Genomic DNA, 15894 nt, shown 5'->3' with positions numbered 1-15894 from the left:
CTTTTTTCCTCCACTAATTTATCTACTTGACTTTGGAATTTGAGAATGCTGCAGAGGCAGTTCTTTGAACGAAAACTGAGTGTCTATAAAGAAGAATAAACTCCAGTGTATCCCTCCATCTGTGCAATATTATTTCATGTCATAGATTTTCTGCATTTTGCAAAGCAGGAACAGAAACAGAAAAATCTGTGCAGTGCTTAGCATAAAGATATCCTGATTTTTGTCACAGTGCAAAGAACAAAAATGGGTTTGTCCAGTTCACTGCAATGTTTAATAAGCCAATGAATAGGACTTCTGCACATCGAGGGGAGGTAGATTAAAACACTCACTCTACAGGGTTTTTTCTAAATATTCCTCAGGAAAGTACCAGGACCTTCTGCTGCTCTTCAGCATGTTCCAGGCTGCCGCAGTTGTAGCCATCTCACTCACGTGTTTCAGAGCTCTGATGTCTAACACATATCTGCTCTTTCCTGTTTCAAGGCCATCACTTCCCTGCACAGAGTCTGATTTTCTGCAGATTTTCCTGAGGTGAAAAAACTCCAGACAAACTCAGTCCCCTTGTGCTGGATACAGAGCTGATACTAATCTTGCTAAGCCTAGAAGCTCAGCTCTAGTGTCCAGTACGGTAAGTCGGTCTCATCTTGTTCCAGTTTCATAGCTAAAGATTTGGAATTTAACCTTACATGATGGTTTTCATCCGGAGAAGCCACTTGTTTCAGCTGGGTATGCTAAGGACATGCCTCAGATGACCAAAAGCAGCCAGACAAGGTTGGTGATAACTGTCTGCCAGAGATGTGCTATGCTTAAACTCACTGCCTCAGCCTCAGTGCTGACAGACAGACACTGGGATTACCAGTGTAGTAAGGACTGCACAAGGGCTAATTACATATATATATGTGTATATATATATATATATATATAAGGAAATCACTGGCTAACTCAGTCCTTCACAAACTACACTGTGTTTCACCTCTTCCTAGTTTTGCCCTACCAAAGAGATAGGTATCCATCAATCTTGGCTTTCCGGCCAGCTCCAGTGTCCTCCCCACCACACTGTTCCAGGGTCTGCACCAGGCTTAAGCCCATAGCACAAATGATATTTACTCTTGCTCATTTCTCTGCTCTTTAAACCCCTGCCCCCTGAACTTGAACTTGCTGATAGGAAATTACAGTCTCTCTCCGTATGTTCCACCCAGCTGTGCTTTACAGTCCACTACAGCCAAGAAGTCAGTATTGATTCTCTGGTGCACAGGAGAATCCAGATTTCCCCTGGATTAATGTGTCACTTCCCTTCAGGTATTACCTTGCAAGCTTTGCACTGTCACAGCATGAAATCACAAGTCTGGATGTTATTTTGATTTTTTATTAGTAGCTGATTGACACTGGTAGCCAAGTAGAAAATAAGACTGATATCCTGGAATACAGTGAAAAGCAAATGGAGTTGCCAGTTGCTGCAGATACCCCAGGTAGACTGTCATTTCCTCACAGAATGGGAGAAGGTTCATCTTTCAGGACTCTGCTGTCATTTGGCCATGTGAGCAAAAGCAGAGTCAGTGCAGCCACATCTGGCTGTTTGGGTGCGAGACAGAGCATTCCAGCCCCAGGGCCACCTTGGACAAGCTCAGTACAGCACTAGGACATCCTGTTTCTTCATCACTCATTCTCTTTCGGTGGTTTATTTTATTTATTATTGGAGGTGTTACACAAACACCTCCTTGTGAAGACATAAGGCCTCTTTCTCTTAAGCACTAAGTTGTACTGGATAAAGGAGATCCTAACTCTTGCACAATTCCCAACACTTCACATTCCCCCATTTCAAAGGCCTGTGAGGGAGTGTGGTTGTGTGTGTTCTGTTACAGCATCCCCTCTCCTCAAACACAAAAATATCTTCCTGGGACAGCCCCAGGAATATAAGTTTGTATATGGATGTCTCCTTTGAAGAGATTTTTTTTCAAATAGGACTGCCCATAGGAATAGGAAAAGGGATAATGGTTTTAAAGTGAAAGAGGGTTAATTCAGACTAGATATAAGGAGGAGATTTTTTATGCTAAGGGTGGTGAAACACTGGAACAGGTGATCCAGAATAGCTGTGGATGCCCCATCCATAGAAACAATTAAGGTCAGGTTGGACAGGGCTCTCAACAAAATGGTCTAGTTGAAAATGTCCCTGCTTATCAAGGTTGGACTAGCTGACCTTTAAAGGTCCCTCCCAACCCAAACCATTCAGTGATTCTGTGATTTTTATCAGGATATTTCTTGTAAAATATTTATTTTCTGCTTCCAATGTAAAACACCGTAACACCTATGTCAGGCAAGTAGTCATCAATGGGCTGTGAGGAACTATGAAACAGGACTGGAGAGGTTTCTCCTGACTCCCTGAACTTCTGTCCTCAAAGTGGGACTGGGGAATAGGGACGACTGGGAGTGTTCAGAAATAATATTATTTGCTTTAAAATAATGTAAAAATGCCCAGATGAATAAATTTCCATCCCCCTGATTGCCTTTTGCTGTTGGATTCTTTTAGGATTTATGTAGAACTTTTCTTTTTTCCTCCAATTTAAACTACAACAACTGAGTTTTAAATTAAATCCTTAATTCTGTGTATGATCATGTAACTCCAGGAGCTGAAGTTTCACAATGCACAAATTGTCACCCCAGATGTTTCCTCTAAAAATTGAGGGACTCAGAGGTCCTGTAGCTTTTCAATAGAACTGCGGTTCTGAGCTGGTTCCTTTATCTTCATCCATGACGTGCTATCTTTAGCACTCTCCCTAGACTTATTTCATGTCTCTGATCTGACATACCCCGCACGCTTACATACTTGGCTCTAGATTTTTCCCCTGGAGTTTGCTCTTCACTGGTTCTTCTCTCTGGCACTCACTCTCTCTGTCTATCAAGATACATCCTCTTTTTGAGTGTGCATCTCAAATCTCCCTGTTTGTCATTATGCTAAACCCATTTCAGGCCTGTATCCATGGACTTTTATCTTTGCTTTGCAAACAAAGCGGATTTTATCTTCTTTTTCAGTTGCTTTTTTCTTTTCTTTTATCCTCGGTATTTACACTTTATATGTTTAGTCAAGGCTGTGTTAACATTCTTGCACTCATCTCTAATGAAGCATTTTTTAACTCTCTGGACAATGCAGCCATATTATGGTGTTGTGAATGCTAGTACCACTTTCTTGCATGCAACCATCACTACTATTTTTTTGTTGTTGTTCCGTCCTCCTAGTGATTTATGTTGGGTATGCTATTTCCTTGATTATGCATTGACCACATTTACATATACAATTTAGGCAATTGGACCATATTAATCTTGCTTTGAAATGATGGCTCTCACTCTTTAAGGTATTAACTCATTACACTGAAAGTCCTGTCATTCACTCTCTAGAAGTTAGGCATTTCACTTCTCCAGCTACTAGAAATACATCCATTTTACCAAAGAGTAGTTAATGAGCTACACAGACTTCCAAGGGAAGAAATGGACAGCTGCATCATTTTGGTGAGGTCAAGGACACCTTATAGACCTAATATCCTATTAGCAAGGAAGAATTTGCAAGATTCTGTGTATAGTCTAAGTCATCATTCTCCTTTTTTCCTTGGAGAAAGGGAGGAACAATACAGCCACTGCTGGTGTAGAGTCCTTTCTCCTCACCACATCATTCATTTCAAAGGGCAGAAGTTTAGCTGTACTATTCCATCTTTGACCATCCTTTCTCTGTCCAGTTGCATGGGAGGAACAGCAACCATCACAAAAGTAATTTTATACCTCAGACTGGGCTGCTGCACTGCAGTGTGGTCAGGATAGACAGCACCAGCTGTACCTACCAGATAGTGCCGGGCTGGGACAACTGTAACATCCCTTTAATTTATTTACACAGATAGGAGACAGTAGAAGGTTTCATTCCCTTTATTTCCAAGAACTACTCTGGAAAAGAAATGCCCCAGTTACCTGCAGCTGTCCTTCAAATTTCTAATTATCCACTATTTTCCCTTTATCCACTATTTTTCCCTGCAAGTTTTTTTCTGGAGCTTATTTCATCAAAGTTTTCCTTTGCATCTTCTCTAACATCTTCCAAGGTAGAGCCTCATTCATAGAATCATAAAGTTGCTGAAGCTGGAAAAGGTCTTTAAGATCATCAAGTCCAACCTAGCACCACCACCATGTTCACCATTAACCCTGTCTTCAAGTGCATATTCACATGTTTCTTGAAGACTTCCAGGGAGGGTGACTCCACCACCACCCTGAGCAGCCCATCTCAATGCTTAATCACTTTCAGTGATGAAATTCCTCCTGATGTCTGACCTGAACATCCCCTGGCACACCTTGAGGCCATTTCCTCTCCTGTCACTGGTTGCCTGGAAGAAGAGGCTGACCCCCACCTGGCTACAACCCCCTTTTAGATGGTTGTAGCAGTGATAAGGTCTCTCCTGAGCCTCCTTTTCTTTAGGCTAAATACCCCCAGCTCCCTCAACTGCTCCTCATAAGACTCCTGCTCCAGACCCTTTCCCAGCCCCATTGCCCTTTCTCTGGACTCACTCCTGCACCTCATCATCCTTCTTGTACTGAGGGGCCCAGAACTGGACAGAGAACATGAGTTGTGGCCTCACCAGTGCCAAGTACAGGGGGACAATCACTGCCCTGGTCCTGCTGGCCACACTATTGCTGACACAGGCCAGGATGCCATTGGCCTTCTTGGCCACCTGGGTACACACTGGCTGATATTCAGCTGCTGTTGACCAGCACTCCCAGATCCTTTTCCACCCAGCATCTTTCCAGCCACGCTTAGCCCAGCCTATGCAATGCCTGGGGTTCTTGTGACCCAAGGGCTGGACCATTTTCCTGAACCTCATACAATTGGCCTTGGGCCATTGACCCAGCCTGTCCAGATCCCAACTGACCCATCAAATCTTAGACAAGAGAGCAGTCCCTTAGGGCTGGATTGTGAATTTCAAACCTAAGATGAGATGGATGGGAGGAGCAGCATCACCTTTTGTGGAGATCAAAGTACAGGCTTTATCCTTACCTCTTTCCCCCTCACTTGTTTTGGAAAAGCTCATATCTCTAGCCTACAGAATTGCACCACTCTGTCCCATGCCCTTTTACCATCAGCCCCCGACAGTGGCTGGCTTCCACAGGAATGGGAGGCACTGATTTTCTCCGTTCTACTGCTGCCTTTTTCCTAAGTCACCACTTTGCTTCTCATAGCGTGAGGAGAATGAAGGTCTTTTTATTTCCTTCACCCACTAAGTTGGAGCAGTGTCAATTTAGTTCTCAGACAGCAGGTCACACCAGCCAATAAACAAACCCCAGTGATCCCCTACAGCTTTCACAGGCCTGCATTTTGGCATTTGAATTCTGAGACTCCCACTGCAGCTAATTGAAAAGGTCTGTTTACATTTTGTTTCTAAGAGATCTGTATGACATTCAAACTATCCTGTGTACACACAACATGGGCAGGGAATTTAAATGTTTATAACATGGCTAGGTATTCATAAGTGTTTAAAGAGTTCCTCGGCCAAGACCCCAGTGCATGGTTGCATTTTTAAGTCCCAATTGTTTTAAAAATCCTTCTTGTTCATATGAAGAAAACTAAGCAATGTTTATTACCACCTAAACCAGTTTTTATTTTTGTTTTTCTAGAGTTCATGAACAATGGGTTTGCAAATAGCAAGAGAAGTGGTTACAGCATGTGATTATAACCAGCAGCTGAGCATGTGTGGATGGTTTGTGACAATCATAATGACACCAACTCTACTGCTCTCAAAGGTGACAGATAGGTCAGCAGGGTTCAGATGTCTGTGCTGCCACAACTGCTTCAAAGTTAGGGGCCAGAACAGTTGCAGAACAGTTTGCTATTTTTTGGTGTGGGTTCTGGATCCTGGTAGTGAGTGGTGCTGCAGTGCAGCTGAGAACCACAGCCCAAAAGCTAGAGCATTCTGGGGAGATCAGAGGCAGAACACTGCAGACACCATCTTCCTGATGTGCCTTTTCGGCTGTGCTGGACAGAAAAAAGAATACCTATTTAAGAATTAAATTCTACATAAAGTCAGCATCAGATTACTAGTGAGAAGGAAGGTTACAGTACTGGTTTTCAGCAGTACATATTAATATAATACCTATCAAAATGAACACGAAAACATTTTAGGCTCTTAATTACATGCCACACTGACATTACACAATAGATTTAGCTAACTGAGATCTTGACAAACTTATGGCCTACAGAAGATGAAAATGTAGAGAGTTTATTGGTCAGAGAGGTTTAAAGAGTAAGCCTGGGATAACTGCCATTCTACTGCATGTAAAGAGGACAACATTAGATGGATCCGAGCAGTGCTCTCTTAGCAGAAAATAGCATGGCTTACCTCTGGGATTGGTACAGGAATGGAAATAAATCAAAGAAATATTACTCTAGGAAGATACAGAACTGTATTTTTGAGGAAAGATATCTAAATATGACACCAACAAAGCAGCATTCAATACCTTTAAAATTGGCTTAATCCAAGAAACAATGTGATGTCTCACAGATATGATACACAGGATGAAAGCTTCTATTATTTCTGTTAACAAAGTGCATCTGGATGTCCCTAAAGATCTGAGAAGTTTTTATGGGCATCACTTGTTTACTTTTTTCTTTTGAAGATATTTTTTCCTGATGGTAGACAAAGGGAGAACAAACTCACGTATTCTTTCACCATGTAAAATAAAAAGTAAAAATAGTTTATATGTTAAATATAATGTTAGAATGCTTTTAATTAATAGGAAGACTCAGACATCGTCTTCCTACTGGATGAGTGAGAAAAGGAAAGCCTTGATGATTTTGAAGAAGCGTTTGTGAAGAACACAAGCTACATCAACACTGGAATCTTATTTCATCAGCGGACTGTCCCTACTCCCCATACTGCTATAAGGTAATATGCTGGGGACAAACCCTTGGTCACCGTAGGAGACTGTTTTTCTGAAGCTGATGGAGTCTCCTAGGAACTGTCCTGACTCAAAGCTACATCTGACCTAATATTTTACAAAAGATAATATGGTTGATGTAAAGGGGACATACATTTATACACTTATTGGTCATCTGTGTGTTTGGCAGCAGCAAAGTGACCTCAGGAAATGTGTCTACAAAGCAAAGATACAGGTGGCATTTGTTCCTACAGCAGTTTCAGATGAAACAACGAGTTTAGACTTACATAGCAAAAAAGTATCTCCTCTTAATAAAATCCCTGGATTTTCTGCACCCAGTGTCTATGAGATTTGTCTCTTTTATATGGAGGGTCCTTAAGTAATTAGAATACAGAAATACAGCCTGGTTCATTCCACTTAATCTATAGTTATGCATATGTCCTTTATCACTGCTCTGTCTTGAGCCTGATCCTGAACTGAAAAATGGTACTATAAATCCAGAATAGCTCCACAGATATGGGTAGAGATGGATAGATTACTCTGAGTATAAGCTGTTGTATTTTCACTTCCAAACTGTGTAATGGTCAGTATTTACTTCCTTCTATTAAGAAAGCAGTTTATCTAATTTTGATAGAGCTCGTTGCTTACTAGAATATAAACATGAAATAAGCAGCTATTCAATGTAGTTAGAGCCACCATTTTTCTGGATATTCTTGTTCTGTCTGGAAATTTTATCTGGACGGAATTTAAGGACTTCCACACATTTTTTAGGATCCCTCAGTATCAGGCCTAATGAAGCAGCAGACCTGATGACATTCATTAAGTATCCATATCCCACCTGGTACACGTGCTCTTTATACCAACAGAGCAGGCACTATGCCATGCACACAGAGATGTGTTTCTGAAAGGAAAGTCTGGTCAAAGCCACAGTAGTACTAATGAAATTATATTATGGAGTACTGTAAGTCAAAACAATTTAAAATATATGTGGCATATAGTAAGGAAGTCTCTCAAAAACATGAAGTTCTCAATTCCTATGAAAGAATTTTTTTTCTTTTAAAAAACTTATTATTTTATTTTTCCCTTTAGCTCTTTATTTTCAATATTACAGCTGATTTAGTTCAGCCTTAGCTTTACCATCCTTGTTTTAACATATCTGTGCAGATATTAAGACTGTGTAGGAAATCATATTAATCTGTGTCATGTGCACCTGAAGAACTAGGGCAGTCTCTAGGGGGCTGGGTCAATGGCTTCCTCTCTCCTATCTTGTAAGCCAAAGCATAATTTGTTGCTTCTTAACTTTTTGTTAGAAAGTAAATTTGAGGGGATCTTACCGTGTCCACATCAGGTTTCCAGTCTCACTAAGACAACGCAAGAGTTTTGCTCTTACACAAGAGCAGTGTAGCTCAGAGACCTTCATATTGTTTGGAAGCTGGATACAAAGTCCTACGTATATGCATAGATCAGAATACAAAGCAGAGTTTCCCAGCTACTGCCCTTTCTGCCTTGAGCAGGAGCATGGTGGTTGCAGCTTCATGTGTCCCCATGCGTAGAGGTATTAAAAATCATGCCTGAACACCTCAATGCTCATCTGACAAATGCAAAATCCACTAAAGTCACTAAAAGGCTTTCAGTTGACTTTATCAGCTTTGGTTCCAGTCCAGTAAGGCAATTGCATTAATAAGTTTTGCAGAACCATGTGGTCTAAGTTACAAAAGAAGTGTCTTATTTGTATTAGATCCATAGTAAAAAATGCTAAATCAGACTGAAAACTCATATTTGAATTACAAGCTGAATATAACTTTCTGTTCCCTGTCTCTGAGAGAAAATAAATTAGTATGTCCATAGCAAGGGGACAGCTGGCCAAGTTAATGCATAACTTCAAGTCCAAAACCACTGCCTCGCAGCAACTTCACCTCTGCGCTTGGGATGCCATATCTCAGCAGTGAGTAACAGAGAAGTAAAAGGCAGGATGGTCAGCATTGAAACTGGGGTGGCAATTTTAGGAAAACAAGCTCAAGATGGATGTTGGGACTGGAACACAGTATCCTGCACCCCACCCACTCTGCAATGTAACAGGACTGTTGAGTGGAAATGCATGTCAGAACTGCCTTGGCATTAGAAAACTGTGCTGGAAAAATCTGGCCTTGAATTTCAAAGCCACAGGAAATTGAGATGCATTAACAGGCCAGAGGGCAGCACAACTGACCAAGACCTGAGACAGTTTTACACACACTAGCATGGATATCACACATGATGTGAGTCCACAGCTGCCCTGCACAGAAACCATTGGACACCTTCAGAGCTATGGTTACATCAATAGAATAGTGCCCTCATCTTCTGAATCTGCCTGAGAGATCAGCACCATTTTCCTTGTACTTTTTTGCAGCCCACCAAGACATTTGGGACCTGAAATATGGATCCACAACATAGTCATTATAAACATAAATAAGCCACATGATGACATTTACTACTCCATAAAATCTGCTGCTCTATGACTATTCAAGAGCTCATTTGGTCATGTGCTCTTGGGGAAACAAAGAATCTCCCAGATCCCTTACATTAACAGTCTGGGCGGTTCCTGTGCCAGCGACTGCCATCAAGCAGTCGCCCTCAGTGGCCACAGTTGAACTTGTCCCTCTAGAATTTTGTGGAACCTAGATATTACCCTACACAGGTAAAGCAAAAGGAAATTGCTGTCTTGTCTAAAACATCTTTCACCCCAAAAATAAGAAGCATGGTTTTAGGATAAAATGAGTACCTCACTAACCCACTATTTTCATATTTACACAAGCAGGGGGCTCTTATAATGACAAGAAAGATGTAAAATCATGTCAAGTCAAGCTTGGGAAATAAATAACACATAATTTTTGTATTTTCTTAGTCAAAAAAATGAGAAAGTTAAAAGGTTTCACAACTTATTCACCATGTAATCCTATCTTGGTGCTGTCGATGCCTTTATGGTGATTTGTTTGGAACTTGCTACCAGCTATTTTTATATAAATATTACTACTCTGTTAGGGCAAACACTTAAAACTGCTTTTAAACATATTTTCAAAAATTTATGATTTTCAAAACCTTCTTAGAGGCTTGTCAAGCTGCAAGACAGCTGGAGTTATCTCTACAGTATTTTCTCTCTGTTTCAAGACAGTGAATTAATCTGTGGCAAGTGAAGTTTTCAGTGATCTTTGGGAAGAGACAGGGGAGGAACTTCTTAGGTGAATCAATGCACAAAATTAGTTGGAGACCTCTTATCTTTTATATTCATGTAAACTGGGAGACCATGTGATACGTACAAGAGGGTTTTTTAATGTCAGGTTCCAGAGGTGAACTGGTATATGATGTTATATCCATGGCAATGTGTTAGAACACCCAGACCTCAAGAAAAATTTGGAGAGAAAAATTCAACTTCTTAAAACTTTTGCTTTTTCCTCCAGTGCTCATATTTCCCTGTGGCAGGAGGAGAAGAGACTGACTGAGTGAAAGAGAACTAGCAGATCTTGTAGTCTTCCACTTCTTCAGTGGCCTTCCCAGAAATGCCATTCCTTCTGCAAATTCGTCATTTACTGCTCTTTCCTGAAAGTAAGAAGGGGGGAGTGGCTGATGCCCCACAGTGATCTGCAGCCCTTCAGAGGGCCCTCAACAGGCTGGAGAGATGGGCAGAGAAGAACTGTCTGAAATTCTACAGGGGCAAATGCAGGGTCCTGCACCTGGGGAAGAACAACCCTGGGTACCAGCACAGGCTGGGGGCCAGCCTGCTGGAAAGCAGCTCTGTGGAGAAGGACCTGGGGGTCCTGGTGGACAACAAACTGGCCATGAGCCAGCAGTGCCCCAGGCCAATGGAATCCTGGGATGCATTAGGAAGAGCAATGCCAGCAGTCAAGGGAGGTGATCCTGCTCCTCTGCTCAGCCCAAGTGAGGTCTCACCTGGAGTCTCTGCTCAGTTCTGGTCTCTGCAGTACAAGAGAGATTATGGAGGTCCTGGAGTGGGTCCAGCAGAGAACTACAAAGGTGATGAAGGGACTGGAGGAGCTCTCTTACAAGGAAAGTCTGAGAGAATTGATTCTGTTCAGCCTCAAGAAGGAATAACTGAGAGGGGACCTCACTGATATCTGTCAGTGTCTGCAAGGAGGGGTCAGAGGAGGGACCAGGCTCTGCTCAGTGGTGCTGGGCAATATGACAAGAGTCAATGGGCAGTAAGTGATGCACAGGAAGTTCCACCTGAACATGAGGAAGAACTTCTTTACTGTGACACTGACCACACACTGGAACGGGCTGCACAGAGGGGCTGTGGAGTCTCCCTCATCAGAGATACCCAAGCACCACCTGGACACAATCCTGTGCCATGCGCTCTGGGATGAGCAGGGAGGTTGGACCAGATGCTTGAGCAGGGATGTTGGACCAGATGACCCACTGTGGGCCCTTCCAACCTGACCCATTCTGTGATTCTGTAATTCTGAAATCCTGATCAAAAACGTGGGGAAATACCCTGGGAAATTGTATCCTAAACAGGAGTTATATACCAGTCTTTGAAATTAACAGGTGAGAGGGTGGGGAGTTGATACATATTATATTAAATAGAAAAACAATGAAAGACAATTTTTGAAGTCACTTTTTTTTTGAGAGCAGAGAAGGACTGAAATGGGAAAACAAATATGAAGATGGTGACCTGAACTCCTCAAAGCATTGCGGATCATTAATTTTTCTTTATATCATCATCATAAACAGAAAAGATGGAAAAAGCATCCTTTTTCCAACATCTCCCCCACTTACAAATAATAAATATTTAATATTTACTGCATGTAAAATTTATGAGTATCTCAGTTTGAGACAAGTTTAGGGGGAAACGCTCTGGAAGGTACGTAGGTACGTCTCCTCCACAGAAGGCACGTTTCAGCACTCCCTCCCCCACCAATACCAAAGGAATTTCTTGAAGGAAAGTGAAAAAAACTATTTACTTGACAAAAAAAGTGCCGGCAGGGCACAGGAAAAATGAATAACTGTTAAAATATTAAACCTCCTTGATGCAGAGAAAGCTGGTGGATTTAGAGTTCCCTCTGTAGCTGGCTCGGCCCCTCCTGAGGCCAGAGGCTGGGATGCGGTGTCCCTGCAGCCTCCCTGCCAGTCCACGGGGTGAGATGATCTGGTTCTTGGATTACAGCTAGGCCGAACAGTCCCAGAAGAGGAAGAAGAATTTACCAGAGGATTTCGGTATGCCTGTATAGGAGAACTTCTTGCCTCAGGTAACAGGCTGGCTAAAAGCAGAGAGGAGCTCCCTCAGCTCTGCAGTGGTGAGGACATGGGGGAGTGTGTGTGAGTCCTTGAACACAAACTGTGCCGAAGAATTCACCTGGCATCTCTCCCCCCTCTGCTGGACCTAGCTAAAAGCTATGGGACCCATTTCTGGGCATAAAGCGGACAACAGGGGAATACAGTATTTTCATAAAATCACCCCAAGAGAATGAGTGCCTAAAAATATATATAGGTTTGTAAAAGAGCACATTTCTTCCTTCTGCTGCTTTTCACTGCATTTACCATAGGTCCAAAGTCTGTCAAGAACTGACCTGGCAAGAGAAGAACTTGCTCTGCTAACTCATCACGAATAAAACTGGAAATTATTGACGTACCTGAGATGAAAAGGTGAGAGAGATGAATAAAAATATGCTTAGATTCTTAGGTTAGAATTGTTTTAAATTTTGGTCTTTGTGCTTCTGCTGTTTCTTTGTGAGCTGAATAAGGGACACTATAAAGAACATTCGGAGTTCAAGACAATGCTTTCTCCACCTTACCAAAACACAGCCAAAGAAGACAAAAGGAGGAGGAAAACAAGGTTAATAAAACAGGAACCTGCAAATCCACAAACAAGTCTGATAGAAAGAATAACTCAATAGCTTTCTCATAAAAAGTGTCAGATTTGGCTCTTCCAAGCTACCACACATGTTGCTAGGCCCTATTTCCAAGGGGCCTACTTTGCTTACGAACTTTCCCATCTTGTAGTTAAATTTACTCAGATTGAGTTGTCTTTGGAGCTTACCTTGGACATTTGCAGCACACTGACACCCTAATCTGGGACCAAAGAGCTGTCAAATTCTTTGCTATAGGAGTCAGAAAAAGTAATATTTACCAAAAGAAACGACAGGATTAAATTTTAGGATTTGAACACATGGACTGCAACATCCATTTTGGAGTGCTGGCACAAATGATTCTGTTCACTCCTGATTGCATTTATTTTAAATTTCAAACAAAGTAATAAAGTTGGCCCACAAATGGAACATCAAATGTTTATTCCCTGTAATCCTATTGTTTTAACAGTGTAGTGCATACTAGTTCTTAATTACAAATACACTGCAAAGTGTCAGTCTGTGACTAATAAAAAATGTATAGTGTGCTAGGAAAGAACACTTGATAACATGATAAGTACTAATGCAGCATAAAAGAAAGTGAAAATGAGTGAGGGCAAAAGAGTGAGACAACAATGAGGAATGTAATGGTTTATACTGGCCAGGTGACTGCAGGGCTATGACCACTATTGCTGCTCATCATCCTCCCATTCCCCACTTTTGTTCTCAGCATTTACTTGTGGCCCATTTGAAAGTCTAGGCCACAACAAGGCCTTTCTATGTTATCGCTTGGTCTCTGTGTGTAGAACTACTGGTCTTGACTGGGGTTTGTAAGTCCTGATGGAGTACAAGTAACCAGTGAAATGTATTTAATAAAACTATCCTGAAATGTTGTAGGAAGCAAAGAGATGGAGGGACTGAAAAATAGCCCAGAATACAGCAGGAAGCAGGGAGATGAGGAGAAAGACCTGACAGCACGTGAATGAAGGTTGCAAAGACTCTCATCTCTGTAGCACAGTCACTGCTTGCAGATGCTCACGTGTGCTTTCTGGCAATGCTACAACCACTCTGTATGAGAGACAATGGGGGGCAGAAAGAATATGAGACCTTGGAAATCTTGATGGACTTAAAACTGTCAGTTTGGCTACTAAATACATGTCAAATATTTATTGATGTGAGAAGAGAAATCTGATGCTGTTTGTTTGGTCTTGTTTTTTTCAGCATTTAATACATGCCCATGTGTAGTATGTCTCTGATGTATAGCTGTTTCTATATTAAGATACAAGTAAATGGCGGGCAGGGATTGTTTTGGGTTCCTTCTCCTAAATTAATTAAATCAGGTCTTCACAGACTGTCTTATGGAAAACAGAGCAATAGAAAGAGCCTTGAAGGCTCAGTTCAGACCCAGATCAAAAATAAGTAGATGGTGTCAGAAGTTAAGAACCTAAAAGGATAAATTCATCCCTTCACTGTTTCAAAGTAGTTTAAATTTACATAAACCTCTGTGTGTTTCCTAATAATATCCTAAGGAAGAAACCCTAACAACTCTGCAGGAAAACTAGAGTTTCCATGACCCTTTCCCCTCGAGTTTGTTGGGCAGCCTGAACTTACTTCGTATCCTGGTCAGATGTACACTGGCTGTAGAATATCAGAAACAGGTCTACCCAAGACACTCAATTTAGTTAAGCCAGAAAAAAACAGTGTATGAGGAAGAGTTATGGCTTTAGTTGAGATATTGTCATATGCACTCTATGCACATCTATGGCATTTTGTAAGTCAATTATTTATTATAAAGATTAGTAGAAGCAACACATATATTCATTTATGAAACAGCACTGGTTTCTAATTTAATGAAAATAAGATACAAATTACCGTGATTTGTTTGTTATTGCTATAAAACTACATGTGACCTGCTGAATTAAAGTTTGCTGGTTTTAAGTGATACATTTGTGAGGTTTAATTTTGAAAGCTAGTGAGTAATAGTCCTTCTATTTTCCATAAATCTTTGAAGTTACTAAAGTCAATAAAAAGATCTTCACTTCTATATAATTCTATTTAACACCTATATAGATTGGTATCACTCTTAGTCAGTATTTTGTTGGAATTAATACCAGGATAGTAAAATAGGTAGAATCACCTTGGCATATTAAAAGGACCTAAATAGGTCAAAAGTTTATGCTTTTCCTTTGAGAAGAACCTATGAAAAACTCCTGACAAAACTAGTGGATCATGAACAAATTGACACAATGCTACATATCTGGAATTTGTCTTTTAAAAATTGCTGATTATTTAAAAAAAAAAATAGAGGGAGAACAACAAAATTTTTAAGGCTTCAGTTAACGAGAAAAAAATTCATTCTTCATAATTATGAAAACGTATAGATTCTTAATGTCTTAATATGCCCCCCATACTATCATCATAAAAATAATTATAAAGGTGCAAAATATCCCGTTTCAACATAGATGCCTCCATTTGCATACTTCTCCCTCAATTTTCACTGGTTTTCTTTTAATCCTATTCTGGACTAAATATGTCCACATGTGGAGCAACTCTGGAAAATGTTATAAATTTACACTCCTCTTTCAAGTGAAGACAAGCTCCAAGGCAAAGACAAAGCTCTTTTACCCTCATGAATCACAGTGGAAAAGCCTGCTAACTTCACTGGCCAGATTCTTATGCTATCCAGTCTCTCCATCTGCTCACTTAACTGCACACAAAGATTTCCTTGCTTTTACCAAATAGTTTTGAGGAAAAACATCCTGTTTTAGGTCCTTCCGCAGCACAATGCTTCCTCAGTGATTTATTGTAAAATCAGGTGTTGAAAATAAGCGTAGGCATCTATTTTTAACTATGAATGAGTAATGGTCTAGATGTCTACTGAACACACTTTTTTTCTTTGAGAGTCCTGATGTGCCAACTTTGAAATTTACCAAAAAAATCAAGTCCTGTTACCCTGGACCTCCAAGACCGGAAAGGGAGATTATGGCCATGCTTGAAAATATGGTGCTTTGCATTTATACCTATTTTTATCTTTTTAAGGAAAAGGGGTGGTTCTTGATTTCAGCACTTGCAAATCACATGTTGATGTAACAGGCTAATGTATTTGCAAGCTGAATCAGGTCAATCCTTCTGGATGTGAGCTTTTAGAGGG

General features: G+C 40.9%; 1 long non-coding RNA gene across 2 annotated transcripts; it reads left to right on the top strand.

The window, feature by feature from the left end:
• The first annotated feature begins 343 nt into the window (after nt 1-343).
• Nucleotides 344-10593, top strand: LOC116438619. Of its 2 annotated transcripts, none has more exons than XR_004237845.1 (3): nt 344-625; nt 5644-6911; nt 10341-10593. It is a non-coding gene; the product is annotated as an uncharacterized LOC116438619 (long non-coding RNA). The 2 variants fall into 2 exon arrangements; XR_004237846.1 differs by lacking the exon at nt 10341-10593 and having other exon boundaries at nt 5644-5769; nt 6763-7588.
• Nucleotides 10594-15894: the final 5301 nt, after the last annotated feature.

The sequence above is a fragment of the Corvus moneduloides genome, chromosome Z (assembly GCF_009650955.1).
Source record: "Corvus moneduloides isolate bCorMon1 chromosome Z, bCorMon1.pri, whole genome shotgun sequence".
Classification (NCBI taxonomy): Eukaryota; Metazoa; Chordata; class Aves; order Passeriformes; family Corvidae; genus Corvus; species Corvus moneduloides.
This window is presented reverse-complemented; position numbering and strand designations above follow the sequence as displayed.